The sequence below is a fragment of the Corvus hawaiiensis genome, chromosome 30 (assembly GCF_020740725.1).
Source record: "Corvus hawaiiensis isolate bCorHaw1 chromosome 30, bCorHaw1.pri.cur, whole genome shotgun sequence".
Lineage (NCBI taxonomy): Eukaryota > Metazoa > Chordata > Aves > Passeriformes > Corvidae > Corvus > Corvus hawaiiensis.
This window is the reverse complement of record NC_063242.1, coordinates 4612288-4626626: the sequence shown is the minus strand read 5'-3', so window position 1 is coordinate 4626626 and position 14339 is coordinate 4612288. Positions and strand designations below refer to the sequence as shown.

Below are 14339 nucleotides of genomic sequence, written 5' to 3'. Positions count from 1 at the left end.
GGAGGAGTAAGGAGAGCACTGACCCACTGCATCTATGGTGAGTGATGGAACTTACTGTTCCATTTACAGTTCCATTTTAAAAATAGATGCTGGGAAAGTAAGCAATTAAAATTCAAGAAGGAAAGCAGAACTATCTGGCAGTTGTTCAGTAAGCCTAACTCGTATAAAAATGATCTGCACATAGCTGGTATAAGTATAAACAGTCAGCAGCATGAGATTATGAAAAACAATTCTTGCCTGGCAAGTGTGATTACTTTTAACAAAATGTAAAATCCACGGAGTGTAGAGAACACAGCACAGATACTCTCTCTGTAGGCTTGGTCATTCAGCTGTACGTGGAATAAGCTCCCATAAAGCATCTGAACCATCGTCTTTGGATGTACCAAAGCAGACAGGTGCAAAGGAATCCAAATTCCAAGCTGGACATATGCTACCTTGGGGCTCCAGCCCCCATCAAACAAGCTCAGGAAGATACATGTTAGAGTGACCTGAATACCATGGGGTGACACCATTTCTTATTCAAAGCCAGTTCATGTCTGGTCAGTGATCTCTGATGAGTCTTCATGCACCAAGACACCTCCTAGTTCCCTGGTCTCCTCTGTGGCATTGAGTTCACCGGGAAGAGCAATGAACAGTAGCAGTCCCATGACTGTCTCACCATTATCCAGAACTTTCTGGGCTTCACCCCCTCACCCCCCAATTGTTTTCTGGGTAAATCACTCCCTGTCAATGGCCTGGCAGCAGACGCACCATTGTTCCGTCTACTGGAGAGCTATTCAGTGTTGATGGCCTTTGATTTCTCTTTCCAAACATAGGCCTTGCCTCTGCCAGATAGGATTTTGCTGGTACGGTTTTGCTGGCAAATCCTCCTAACATAAGCGCAGTGTGTAGTCCCTGAAGATTTATTGTGGCCCAAGGGGTCTAACTTGCATTCAGTCCTGTGAATATAGTAAGTGCAGACAATACCAAAGGCACTCAGAAAACATCCAATATAAAATATATACACTAACTTACAGCGAAGGTTGCAATTGTAAGTAGCATTTGGAGGCAAAATAAATAACAACATTCATAGTTTGGCACAGACATGCTGCCAGTGTGTCACAACCTGATGGATTGGGGATATGTCTGTGTCAAACTATGAATTCTGTTTTTGCTTTTTGAATACCATTTACAATTGCAACTGTCCATGTGGATTATTGCATCTATTTTTATAGCCAAGGTTCTGTCTGAGAAGATATAACAGAGCAATCAACAACACTGACTGGTTCTATTTTGCTGGAACAATAGTGTTCCTGTGAGCTGGGCTCTTCCATCTTTATGCACAGGACAGGAGGGCTGGGGTCTGCGTTTCCCCTCATCTTGAACAACATGGGCAACAGAGAGAGAGAAGTTTATTATGTGGGTCCATTTGTCAAAATGCAGTTTCCCTGCTAAAACCAAGACAAAAACAGTCAAGCCAAAGACTTAAAACTGATCGTGAGATCAGGTGGTAGGGCACTCTAGAGAGACAGCTCTGAAGAGCTGGGAAAGCTTGGAAGCCACAAGAATGCAACCATGGAGACTGACCATCGAGCTGGGGCCACCCTCCTCACCCACTGTCCAGGATGAGAGAGGAGAAGGCTCAAGTACTCTGGTACTCCTGTTCCTCTCGTCTTTTTCTCCAGTAAACTAGTGGTCAGGCACTATATTTTTATTAAGTCTGCACCACAAGCAACCTGCGAGCAGAGCTTCATATGGATGAAACATCTATTAGGTCATTCAGACTTGATGAAAGGAAGAAAGTATTTTACAATGAGGGTTGTGAAACCCTGCAACATGTTGTCCAGAGAGGTGGTAGATGCCCCATCCATGGAAATGTTCAAGGTTGGTTTGGATGAGCAACCTGATCTAGCTGAAGGTGCTCCTGCCCCTTGCAGGTGGGTTGGACTGGATGATTTTTAAAGGTCCCTTCTGACCCAAACTATTCTATGATTAGCAAAAGTGGAATTCTTTGCTTTCCTATAATATACATATAGGAAAGAAAATATTTTTTTCCCGTATGTTCCTGCCACCTGTATATTGAAAATTGACCTTTCCCAGAGGACTGCTTGCGGATACAGATCTCAGCCAGCTGAGGCACTGTGTCTAGGGTGAAGACAGGGGGTACAGGGCACTGCTGTCTGATGGGTGGTACCTGCCACTGCATCTTCACCTGAGAGGACACCTCGGCAGTCCAGGTCTGAGGAGCAGCAGGCAGTTTGTTCCCACAGCAACCAGTCCCAGAAATCTGCTGGGGGTTCAAAGTTTGGATCTCCTCGCTGAGGACTGGCACGACACAAAGGAGAGGATGGTTTTTCACTTTGTTACCTTGGATTTTCTGCATCAGCCTGCTCTGGTTTCGTCTGTCCTCTCCTTAAGCCTCCCACACAAGCGCCACTTTAGGTACTTACAGAACTCCAGCATCTAACACCACTCGCAAAAGGCCTTGCCGCTTGACCGGGATCCCCTGCCGCTTCCAGTACAAGCCTGAAATCCGTCGGCAAAACGTTCTGGGGAAATAAAACAAACACTGCCAGTTAAAGAAATTATCCCAGCTGCTTCTCGGCTTCCAGGAGAAGCCGGTAAATGCGGTGCTGTACTGAAAGCACCGGTGATGCCGAGGGAGCTGTGCTGATGCCGCGGGAACGGAACAAGACGGCAAGCGTAGCAACGCCGGGGCCGGGCGGAGCGGCAGCCGGGGCGCAGAGGGAAGTCCCCTCCGGCGGCACCCATTCAGGGGGGATTGAGGCTGTTCCAGGCATCTCCGAGGCGGGGAAAGACCCACACGGCACTTTTCCGTTTCAACTTTTCTGTATAGCCGGCCTGCGCGGCGGCGCGGGCAGGTGCACCGGACCTATGTAGGCTCCCCCTTGGATCCCGCGGTGGAGCGGCAGCAGCCTCGGCGGGGACGGGCGCCGAGAGCCGCGGTCCCGTCCGGCGGCTCCGACGGCCCCGGCCCCGCTCCCCCCCGGCCCCGGGGCCGCGGGAGCCGCCGCAGCAGCGCCCTCTGTCTCCGGCGGGGCGCGGCGCCCGCGGATCGCGTGCGAGTGGGCAGTGTCGGCTCGCCCCGTCCCTCGCCGCCCGCCCGCCACCTGGATCACGAGGGACGCGGCGCCCGAGCATCCTCCCCACCCCCGGCGCCCTCCGGCCCGCTCCCGCCGCTCGCTCCCGCACGTCCGCCCTGCGCCGCGGCCGGGGGCTGCTCCTCGCCCGGAGAAACTTTGCACCCCCGTGTCGTGGCGGGGACCGTGGGGTAAGTCGCTGCATCCCGAGAGATCGCGGCGGGCAGGGGAGGCTCCAGCCTGGGCTGTACGGGGTAACCGGGGGACTGGCGGCTCCGGCCGCCTCGCCCCTCGCTGTCCCCGCGGTGTCTGCGGTCCCGCCGCCCGTGTCGGCGGCGCTGGGACCGCAGCCGCGCAGGACGCGCCGCGCTGCTTCCAGGCGGCCGCCGGTGACGGTCCGCAGCTCCCAGGCGAGAGCCCCGGGGGTGCCGGTGACGGCCGACGCTCGGATGGGTGATGCCCGAGCGGTGCCTCTCTGTCCCGAGGGCTTAAACCGGGGCGGCGGAGGGCTCTGCCGCGGCACCTTGGCCACATCCTTTCCACAGACGCTTCGAGAGACCTTTCGAGGGGAAAACAAGTGAAATAAAGTTTCACATTGCCTCTTTCGAGCCCCAGGTGCACTTGCTTGGAACTGGACAGGGTGGGTTTGCCTTAGGGTCAGCCAGTACTTGCCTTGAAGATAATTTTCAGCGTTTTATAACTTCAGAGCTACGGACCCTTGTGTTTCAGTTTGACATACCAAAGGGCCAAAAAGCAGTGAGGGAAAGGCTCTGGTGCTTTTTCTGACTTCGCGTTACTTTGTTTAGTAAACAAGAATTTTGTACGTCTTTGGGTGAAGCTGTAGTTTTCTGTTCTTTTTAAAGAATAATTTAAATAGCATAAAACCAAATTATATCATGTAAAAGACTTTTTTTTTTTCTGAAGACAGACACAAACAATGTTTGTGCGTCATTTAGTGAGTTTCTAGGAGATGGACTATTAAACCAGAAAAAGAAAAGAAACAAAACCCACCAGAAAAAAACCCAAGAATATGCTTGATGTTTGGTAGTTGGGGGTTTCAAAAAGACAGCCAGGACTGGATTTAAATTAACTGAATGATCTGGTTGTGTTTGGATGTAGACTGTTAAGAAGAATGTTGATGCACATATATTTGGAGTAGATAAAATGAAACAGTTCTCCTTTATGAACCGTAGAGAGTGTTATGATTCAGGGCTAAGACTAAATAATTTTGTTTAAGTGAGAGACTTAATGACTGACAAGATCAAATTCACTGGCAAGACACCTGGTTAATTTGCAACCAAGAGCAAGAATTTATTTCCGTGACAAACAAAGTACCTTATACTGTACGTATTGAGATCCAGAAAGAGTTTCCAGTTAAGGTTTTGGTGGTGACTTTAACACTGTTGCTCCTGCTGGCATCCGCCGGCGCAGCAAAGGCTGAGACAGTCCTCACTTTTCACTGCTCATCCACCACGTCTCTGCGCCCGTATATGTTTGCGACAGCCGATTTTTTTGCCATAGTTGACCATAAAGGTGTATTCAGGTGTTCTTCAGTCTTGAAGAGAAGATTAATATTTTAGGAGCTGCGTTGGGCTAGTGTGTAAACACCTCCAGCCCCTGGCTCTGGAAGCACAAGGCTACTCAGTCCGTAGGGTGAAGGTGTATGGAGGGGGACTGTTTTGGGAAGAGTGGTGGGGAATGAACAATCATATGTAGAAAAGTCGGGTCGTTGTGGTTTCAGGATTTTAATTTCAGCTGAGTTGTGGGAGAGGGGAGGTATGTTATTGCCTCAGCTTCCCATTGATTCAGATTTCTGCTCAGGAATTGTAAGGAGGAAATGCATTTCTAGGCCCTGTTTGCAATGCGAGTGCTTACAAAAGCCAGCCAGCCAGTCTAATATTGATTCATCGGTTTCAGCGTATAAACAGATTTAAACTCCAGCAAGGAGGATTTAGTACTCAGAAATGATTTTTCCATTAGATTTTCCTTTCTGTAGGTATATCAAAAAATATAGTAAAGATGCTTTCAGTATCACAAACTGCCCATATATAGTTGAACGAGACTAGAGAACTCAATATAGCTTTTGCTGTCGTGTTTTTGAGGGGTTTGATCCAATCTAAGACCCCACAGAACATGGGGCTCTGCTATTGAATTATCAAAATCCAGTGCCAAATCTTTCCTTAATATTCCTGGTAATTACTGCTGACTCATGCTGACATGTGAGTTCAATTAGCCCCAACTGGAATGTAAAGGATGTGGGAGTGTCTCTTTGTGCCCAGAGAAAGCTAGGACAAAGCAGATTTTGGAGGAAAATTCAAGGAATTGCCAAGTTTGGGTAGGAAGTGTCAGCCAGGGCTTTTTTTCACAGTAACGTTTGAATAACCATTTAAGTTGAAGCCCAGGAAGGGGATGTTGGATAACATGGACTTGTCTTCACTGTGGAATAACTGTAGTCTTAAGTCAGACATTGCTTCTAATTTGAGTCGTGTCCACACACACAAACTTGTTGCTGAAGAGTGTTGATGTTTTCAATTTGAGCTGGCTTACCCATGAGGAATAAGCTATAGCTCAGATAGCCACAATTCATCAGCTGCTAACCCAATCTGCCTGAATGGCACAAGTGGGATTTTGCTCCACCCTTCCTGCTCCCACTTGAAGGGGGCTACCTGGAGAACAGGTCCTGCCTGCTTCCCTCGTACAGGCAGAGTGCAGACAGCATCAGCTTGGCCGTGAGGTAGGCAACAGGATATTTACCAATGTGAATGTTCCCACACAATTACTGCCTAACTGCCATGTTTGTGACAGGTCACTGGTGGTGGACACTGTCACCACATGGCCATGGCAAAGCAGGACAGGAAGACTCTGCAGCAGTCCAGCACTTTCTGGTGCTCAGAACAGGGCAGTGCTGCAACAAGGCGTGACAAGCAAAAAAAAGTCTTTGCCCCAGAAATTAATTTCCTGTCAGCTACCAGCTGGTGCAAAAGGTCACTTATATGTCAGAGGTATGTGCTAATATGTGTATATACATATACATATACATATATATCTATATATCTATATATCTATATCTATAAATCCAGCCATACTTGGCTAGCAGGAGCAGGAGCTGCTGCTTTTGAGAGAAGCAGTTTCACTGTTGGCTTTCTATGTAAGTTACCACTAGGAAATGGCAGATCAGAATTTCTACAAACATTTTGAGGTCAAAGCAAAGAAGGTGGACAGGACGGCAAATACGCAGCCTAGTGTGTACCAAGTAGGCCCTTTTTTTTTTTAAGGGGAAGGTGACCCTAATGCAGACTTCTGGGTCTGCATGGAGAACGAAAATTTCAAGGTGCTTTGCAAGGAATTTGACTGAGAGTCAGGAACCAGATGAACATCCTGAGACGGAAATGCTTTAGGAGTGTGTCTCTGTCAGTCCGGAGCTCCCACAGAGCTGTTCACAGTCATGTTGGATTTAATTCAACTTACCTTCAGAGTCCTGAACTTTTAGGTATCTGTAGCAAGTCCTGTCTGTGTAGTACTACTGTCAGCATATCAAATATGTCATAGGCAATGTCAGAACTTGAATTGATGGACTTACAGGGTTGCACAGGTGGGGTGGACAAAATGGTGCCGACATAATGCCAACTAAATGTACCCCAAAAGTTATGAACCCCCGAGGTCCCCTGTGCCAGTATGTGATATAACCATTTCAGCACAGACCAGGTAGGATTTGTTCACTCAAGTGCAACCCTCAGGTTCAAAGGTGTGCAGCTACAGTCACAAGAGACCCAGTGTATCTCTTTTACCTTTTTGAGACCTTATTCTGAATCTTATCCTTTCCATCTGAGAGGTTCCTTCTGGTGTGCAGTACAGGGCAAGTGCAGGATGGCTGTGTAAAATTGAGCAAGGTGGCAGTGCTTAGCTGCCTATGTCAGTGGAAGGTGTTCAGTATGAGCATTTGTGAACAAAGCATTTATTCTGTACCCAGGTACTTGTCACAAGAGGGCTGGACCACACTGTCTATGCTTTTGAATTAAGGCTACATCTGCAGGCAACACAAATAATTTGCATGATGCAATCCATATGAAGCAAAACATGGTGTTTGCAATCATGTGTTTGTTCTGTGACTGCAGTGCTGCCTGGTGCACCAGAGCTATTGCTCTGTATTCAACAGCAATTTCTGTGCATGCACTAAATGCGTTAGATATTTATTCCTTGCTCTTTAACTGTATTAGTATCGATGCTGAATGGTGGTCATTTCAGTATGTTTAGCTTGCTGAAAACATGTGTTCATGTAAAATCAAGTTTTGTCCTTTCTTAGGACTGTAGAAAACCACCACGAGAGCATTTCTCCTTCTTCTGTAACTCTTCAGCTGAAACAGAGTGAAGTTGAATGCGTGGCACTTTTGGGGTCATTGTCTCTCCCTCTCCTGGGTGCTGTTTGCTACATTTGGTAATGTACAGATCCCTGGGAGTCATGATGCTAAGTAACCTCCTGAACTTCTTCCTTCACTGAAACTTCAAATGTTATGCTCTCACCTTAAACTCAGGGCAGCATTGTATGGAAAGCAGCCCTTCTTGGCCTCGTTGTCTCTCACAGGGATTTGCTTCTCCAAAATGTGTTTTTTCTGATGTCTGAGAAATCCTAGTGCACTTTTCAGATTGAGTCTCCCACTCCATGTCCTAAAATGAGGAATCATTCCACAAACATCATGCTTTCTTCTTGTTTCAGGCCATTTATAGAGAAGCAAAATTTGATGAGGTTGTTTTGTGGACAAGGAGTTAGGCATTAGAGATTTTGGAGGGGTATACTGAGAGGACTATCATTCAGGTTGGGACTCCACAGGATCTGTCAGAACTGTTCCCTATTTCATCAATGTCTCAAATGAGAGGTCAGAGCATGTGGGCATTCAGCCTGCAGAGGTCACCAAACAGGTTCCAGGCACTCTGGAAGATAAAAGTCAAATTCAGAGTGATTTTTGACAGTCACAGCCTCTAGAAAACCAGCCAGAATATGAGTCTATAAGGTTTAGTGTAAAGGTTTATCTTTAGTCAGTAATAAATCATGTACTCAAATATAGCATGGGGAATGGCTAAGGAGAAAAGGATGTGGAAATGTGGTGGGTCACAAACCAAACATGAGTCAGTAGCATTGCACTGTTGTAAAAATGGTGTGTAAGAATAGAAATGTTTTTTCTGAGGTACATGAATCTTTTTGTCCTGCTCAGCTCAGGTAGGTCCTCAGCTAGTGTATTGCACTCATTTGGGAGCAGGGTACTTGAGAAAAAATTGCAGATAGAATTAAGAGTCCAGAGGAGAGCAAAAGGGATGATCAGATGTGTAAAAACATGATTTACTAGAAAAGATTAGAGTAATTGTTTAGTCTAGTTTAGAAAAATAAAAGGAAGGAAGTTAAAAATCATCAGAAATATAGGATTAGCTGCAAAGTTAGTTGAATTTAAACTGTAATTTAGGTTCATGTCAGTTAGGGCAAGAAATTATGATAGAATTATATGTTACGTTGTAGTAAGGAAAATTTAGTTTAGGATGCTTAGGAGAAAAAATTGTGATTTTAGTGATAGTTAAGTGCTGGAAGAAAATGTCTGGGGTACCCATAGAATGTTCTTCTTCAGTATGAGCATCATTGGGAAGTGGTTTAACAGCTGTGTTGTTACAGCTATGATGGCCTAAGCATGTAAAAGAGTAGAAAGATGTGGCACTTTTTTATTAAATCAATTGATTTAGCTAGAAAAAACAGACAAGTCTTTCATGCTCACAAGACATTTCTCAGATATGCAACCTCTGAATGGTTTTGATACAGCTGCTTCTGTATGAAGCAGGGAATGATGTTCTGTACAGTCTCTTGAGGGTCTTTTCAGTCCCATTTGCAATGATTAACAAAATCTTTCTGTCTTGGGATAGACGGGTGTTAAGGGACTGGGGAGGGAAGGCAGGCTATAAAAGCAGATGAAAGAGCTCTCTCCTACCCTGTAATTGGGGAGATTCCCTACAACTTTCACTCCATGAAAAATGCCTGTTTATTACTTTTCAGGAATGGATGAGAATCAGTAAATCTTATACTAGCTTCTCTGTAAGTGTCAGGTGGTTTTGGATAGTAGCAAATGCTTTATGACAAGTGATATTGTGATAAGATGTGATGTGATAAAATGTTTGCTTTTTTATCTTACAGGCAAATAAATTTCTGGGAGTTTTGAAGGCAAGGAGTCAAATTTTCCCCCCACTATTGCCCTAGTTTTATAAAGTAAAATACTTGCAGTCATGACTTGTTTGTGAAAATTAACATTTTTAAATCTAAGAACTCATGATCAAAACTTTAATGAGCATATCTAAAACAATACTGTTAGGATTATTAATGAGAATTAATTTTTATACATTGGCTACTTCAGGGTAGCAACAGATACAAATAATATTAGAAGAGTGTGGTACTATAGGTAACTTGAAAATGTATTTAAATATACTTTTGTGTCTGGACATATGTCTCTAAAACAGTAAAAGTATTTACAATAAAAAGTTCCAGAAGTTGTCAAATAACAAATGAAAAGGGTAGGTATACCCATAGATCTCAAAACCATAATGTGAGTATCTTGCTTACAAAGGAGAAATTCATGCTTCTGGAGAGGAAAACACAGAATCATAGATCACAGAGTGGTTTGGGTTGGAAGGGACCTCAAAGATTCTAATTCTTACCCCACTGCTATGGGCAGGGACACCTGCAACTAGGTCAGGTTGCTCAGGGCCCCATTCAGCCTGGACCTGAACATGTCCAGGGATGGATCTACAGCTTCTCCAGGTGACCTGTGCCCGTGTCTCACCACCCTCACCTTAAAGAATTTCTTCTTAACATTTCATCTAAACCTGCCCTTCACTTAAAAACCATTATCCCTTTTCTTATCACTACATGTCCTTGTGAAAAGTCCCTCCCCAGCTTTCTTGCAGGCCCTCTTTAGGTACTGGAAGGCTGTTGTAAGGTCTCCCTGGAGCCAAGTGCTTCTCCCCAGAGCTGTTCTCAATCCATTCTCTGCTCAGCCTGTGCTTGGGGCTGCCTGACCCACGTGCAGGACCTTGCACTTAGCCTTGTTGAGCTTTATGATGTTCGTATGGGCCTTATACATTGGTAGTTAAGAACCTGCACTATATTTTAGTACTTATTCAAACCAAGGTGCTGGAGTAGTGTCTTGTCAGCACAGCAGACAAAACTATCCAGTCTTTTAACAAGTATAACTTGCTTAGCTGTATTTACATAAAAAATTAGCTACATTAGGTTTTATTTTTACTTTTGTTTTCAGATTCAGTATCTGAAAGAACAGGAACTTTTGAGTTTCCATTCTGATGTTCATGTACTTCATTAAACTGAAGACTTGCAAGAACTGAGCAAAAACTTGACAGCTCACACAGCAGCCTGGCTGTTGGTGTATATTTTCAAACTGTGACCTGCTTCTTTCAGACTAGGTGTTTCTTACAATGGTGGCAAAAACATTTTAAAACACTCAACTGCAATGGTAATAATAATAATAACAATAACAATGTCAATTTAAGCATCGAGTTAACATAACTTTCAGAGTTCCAGGAGAAAATATTTAATGTTTCATTTCAATTTTTCTCTGCATTCCCATTTTCCATCTCAGGCTTTGAGAAAAACACCTTTTACTTCCTCTTTGTTTGTTTGTTTGTTTGGGGTTTTTTTTGTTTGTTTGTTTTTTTACCTCTGGATCTTCAGACATCTAAGCTCTGCTGAAGCTCTGTTGTGGGGTTCTTGTAATTTCATCCTGTTACTCTTTTTCTTCCACTGAATAACTGAGTAGGAACAACACAGAAGAGCAAAGCCAGGAGAAGAATAAGATTGCATCTCCCCAATAGGCTGATTTTACATCCAGGTTTATTATTAATTTTCCTCTCTGTCTTCCTAGTCCTACCTACATTTCATAACTTTACATTTCATAACTTTTATAGCAGTCCCCATTTTGTTGGCCTTAGATCCAGATCTCTTTTGCTTCTTTTCATAGGGAGAATGCTATGCTGTGTTATCCTGGTGTCACACAGGCTCCTCTGAGGACAGGCTATGTCTCTGAGCCAAAGGCAGCCACTTTTGTCTTTTTCCACACTGTCTCTAGTGACGCAGAAAAAATGCAAATATATGATACCAATGAATTATATATGATCTATATATATATGGAAAAATAGATATTCAAAATATATGAGCTGTCACATATTTTACTCCTGTTCTGCATTGGAGTGGAAGTAAAATCTTTTAAGAAGTATTTTGTGGAAGAGAGAAATCAGGCAATGAGAGTACAGTTATGGTGTATGACAGACTTTTTTGAAAGACTTGGAATTGGATCTTGGCCCACTCGCAGAAGAGCATCACCATCTTACTGGCTACTGTGGAGAGTCGCCCTAAATTTGATAAGCAATTCTTTCCTGATGAAACTTCCATTTAAGTTCCATTTTGGTTTTACAGTAGAAAACTCCTAGAAATGGTTGCTAGTGTTTCTGTCCGATCTCATCTATTCAATCCTCTAATCTGTACGTAGCCTCCCTTTGGATAACTCAGAGTTTCCCATCATGCTCTTTGCATTTACTCCAAAATTGCACCACTGTGGTGGGTTGACTCTGGCTGGATGCCAGACACTGACCAAAAGCACTCTATCACTCCCCTTCTCAACTGGACAGGGGAAAGAAAGTATAACAAAAGGCTCATGAGTTGAGATAAGGGCAGCGAGAGATCACTCATCGATTATCATCATGGGTAAAACAGACTCAGCTTGGGGAAATTAATTTAACTTCTTACTAATCAAAATCAGAGCAGGATATTGAGAAGTAAAACAAATCTTAAAAACACCTTCCCCTCACCCCTCCCTTCTTCCCAGCTATATCTCCTCCCTCCTAGTGGTGCAGGGAGACAGGGAATGGGGTTATGGTCAGTTCATCAAACATTTCTCCCACTGCTCAGAGAGAGGAGTCCTTCCTCTGCTCCAAGGTGGGGTTCTTCCCAAAGGAGACAGTTCTCCATGAATTTCTCCAGCCTGAGCCTTTCCCACAGGCTACAGTTCTTCACAAACTGCTCCAATGTGGGTCCCTTTCCACAGAGTGCAGTCCTTCAGGAGCAGGTTGCTCCAGCATGGATCCCCCACAGACCATGGGGGATACTCACTGGACACACTCTCGCCATGGGTCTGCATGTCCCTGCCAGGAGCCAGCTCCAACACAGTCTTCCGACAGGGTCACAGCCTCCTCTCAGGAGGCCACTTAGTCTGGTGTGGGTCTCCTCCACAGGCTGCATGTGGATCTCTGCATCCCTGTGGATCTCCATGGTCTGCAGGGACACAACTACCTCACGAAAGTCTGCACCATCGGCTGCAGGGGAATCTTGGCTCCGGCACCTGAAACACCTCGTCCCCCTTCTTCACGGATCTTGGTGCCTACAGAGTTGTTCCTCTCACATATTCTCACTCCTCTCTTCTCTGAGTGCAATTTATTCTGCACAATACCTTTTTTTTTCTTAAATATATTATCACAGACACACTACCGCCATCTCTGATTGGCTTGTGCTGGAGGCCTTGGCCTGTGCTGGATCCACCTTGGAGCTGCCTGGCATTGGCTCTGTTGGACATGGGGGAAGATTCTGTCATCTTCTCACAGAAGCCATCTTCTCACTGTAGCCCCCCTGCTACCAAAACCTGGCCACTAAAACTCAATACAACCACACTTCTAGTCCAGCCTTGTGGATGGATGCAGGATGATAAATAGTCTTATCTAAGATTATTGTATTGCTCTGGTATTTCAAAGAGAATCCCAAACCTCAGACACCTGGAGTCTGATGAAATGACAAGCGTGGTATTAAAACACAGGTGTTTGGGAGAATAACACCAGGAATGCCAGTGAACTTACAAGAGGGTTTGAAGGACCAGTCCTTAATTACATTTGCAATCTGTGGCGTGTTCTGTGACTCAAAGTAACATGTCGAATTTACCCCATCACAGTGCTGTGTGGGTGCTGGAGCATATACCACCTTATGGTGGAACAGGGGAGTGGGGCATGAGGATAAAACCAATAAACCCAATAGGCAGTCAGTGCACAGCCACATGTGTCTTGGGAAAAAACATGACACAATTTATCCAAAGGGATACTGTTTTCCTTTTATATCTAAGGATACTTATCCTTCACTTAAAATTGAAGGCAAGCTAATGAAATGCATAAACCTGAATAACTAATTAGCTCTAGAAGACTTATCATGACAGCACAGAGCTCAATCTGGACAGAACCTGTCTGAGAAATTATATATACAGTTAACAAGCATGCTTGAGTTGTTCACTGTACTGAGCTCTGTGTTGCCAGCAAAAAGCTGCTCCCAAAACCTGAACCTAGCTATAGGTAGACAGCTCAGCTGAGGCCTTGCTATACTACTCATTCATGGTAGAAATATTCCATTGACCTATCTTACTGGTTTTAGTCAGATTTGCTATGGAAATGATGCTTATGCTTTCACAGCGTCTGCTTTTCTTGTGACCTGTTAGTCAGGTTCCAGCAAACAGAACAGAGGGACAGAGATCTCAAAGATATTATGTTCCTGAGAGTTTAAAAACGAAACATGCTATGCTAATATCCCTACTGAGGGCAAGATTGCAATGCAAGATTGACTGTCTTGTTAATCATCAAATAATCCATATGGTTCCAACAATATTCTAAATGCTCCAGCTGCAGAAAAACTTCTCATCGCTGCTCACGTCTTCTTATTTAAAGTCCAGCTGATGTGGCAACCTCATATTTTCCTCAGAATATCTGTGATATAGACAATGGAGGACCAAAGTCAAGCCCGGTAGAAAGAGATACCACTCTGCTAACTACAAGGTATTGTACCAGACATATGCCCAATATTTTTTTTTTTGGAGTGTTTTTATATGTGCTACCATGTGTATCCTTCCTCAAGTGACAGTGTGCATGTTAGGGGTTCTAAAAACAACTGTATTTTTCAAACATCGCTTTAAAAAACCCAACAAAAGTGCATCTAAGCTTTTTTAAGAAGTCATTTATTTACATCCTCAAAGCTCAAAAGAAGTGTCCTTGAACTTAATTTCAAGCTTTCTTATATAAACATATAAAGAAAGAAAGGCTGATGAGACAATTTAGTCCCCAGATGAACTTGTTTGTGAAGGAAGAATAATGACAGAAATTTTTGTTCTGCTAAAGAAGAAGAGTGTAGCTACATACCCATCCTGTAGCAAAGGGCTGCTGTGTTTTAAAGTCAAGCACTCAAAA

General features: G+C 44.3%; 1 protein-coding gene across 1 annotated transcript in view; it reads left to right on the top strand.

Annotated features, from left to right (window-relative positions):
- Positions 1–3148: 3148 nt before the first annotated feature.
- Positions 3149–14339, top strand: part of AHRR (aryl hydrocarbon receptor repressor) — a 90467-nt gene continuing 79276 nt past the window's right edge. Inside the window, exon 1 of the mRNA XM_048289566.1 lies at positions 3149–3271. The gene's annotated coding sequence lies outside the window, so the exon portion shown is untranslated. The remainder of the gene's footprint in view (positions 3272–14339) is intronic.